The sequence below is a fragment of the Parus major genome, chromosome 7 (assembly GCF_001522545.3).
Source record: "Parus major isolate Abel chromosome 7, Parus_major1.1, whole genome shotgun sequence".
NCBI classification, from domain to species: domain Eukaryota; kingdom Metazoa; phylum Chordata; class Aves; order Passeriformes; family Paridae; genus Parus; species Parus major.
In genome coordinates, this window is record NC_031776.1 from 26185776 (window position 1) to 26186780 (window position 1005).

The window sequence follows — 1005 nt, forward strand, 5'->3', positions numbered from 1 at the left end:
CCCCAGATAAACTTAAAGGATCAAAGGTGAACATTATACTGTATCAAAGAGCTTCCAAAAGCTGCCATTAGTTCATTATGGCATTAGTCAAGGGATTATTCCACCTCCCCCCTGATGCACAGAGCATAGAATCTGGATGAGCTGCAGGGATCTGAAATGAGATGGTCACCCAAGCACTGAATATGCTCTTAGGAAAAATAGTCAGCATGTGCCTTTTGTGTTGCCTTTCTGTGTATTTTAGCTTGCAGGTTTCCAGGCTTTGACTTGGGAATCCCTGGGGGAGTTCTATTGAAGCAGGCTCTGCAAGATAACCAAGAAATGTGACTGGGCTGTGACTGGCTAAATTTGCTCACCTTTCCCTGGAAAACACTGAAGGCACAAGAAACTAGAAGAGGACTGGAAACCTGAGGTTTTAATCAACTGCAATATTAAGAATGAAGAAAGGAACAGCTTTTACACAGCCCTTATTGCTCTAAATTTAAAAAGAACAACATTGCTTTGCCTTTGACAAGGTTTGGGACTGCTTCCAGTGGCAAGTGTAGACTTTCACAGATATCCCACTGAACCTCAAAGTTTTCTCATTTATTCCATGCTGGTCCACTGTTCAGATGGAAACCAGCATAGATGGGTTCACCTTGCCCTCTACTGAGCAGAACTTTGGGCAGTGGCTACCACCAGGAGTATGAATGTAGTCATGGTGTTACAGCCAAGAAGGAGGGCACTGAACTGGAAAAACTGAGAATGAACAAGGTCTTGAAAGTGTGCATTATACTGACAGAAACACAGACCTTATTTTGGTTTTACAAGAGGAAGATTAACAGGTGACTCAAACATAGTCTATAAATACTCACATGGAAAATCAACATTTCATAAAAAATGCTCCTAAACCTCACAACAAAGATAGAAGAGCCTCAGCATAAACACTGCAAGTTTATAAAGCAAGGCTAAGAACAGACTGCAGTAAATGTAATCAGCCATGAGTGTAACTTTCCCAAACTTGGTGGT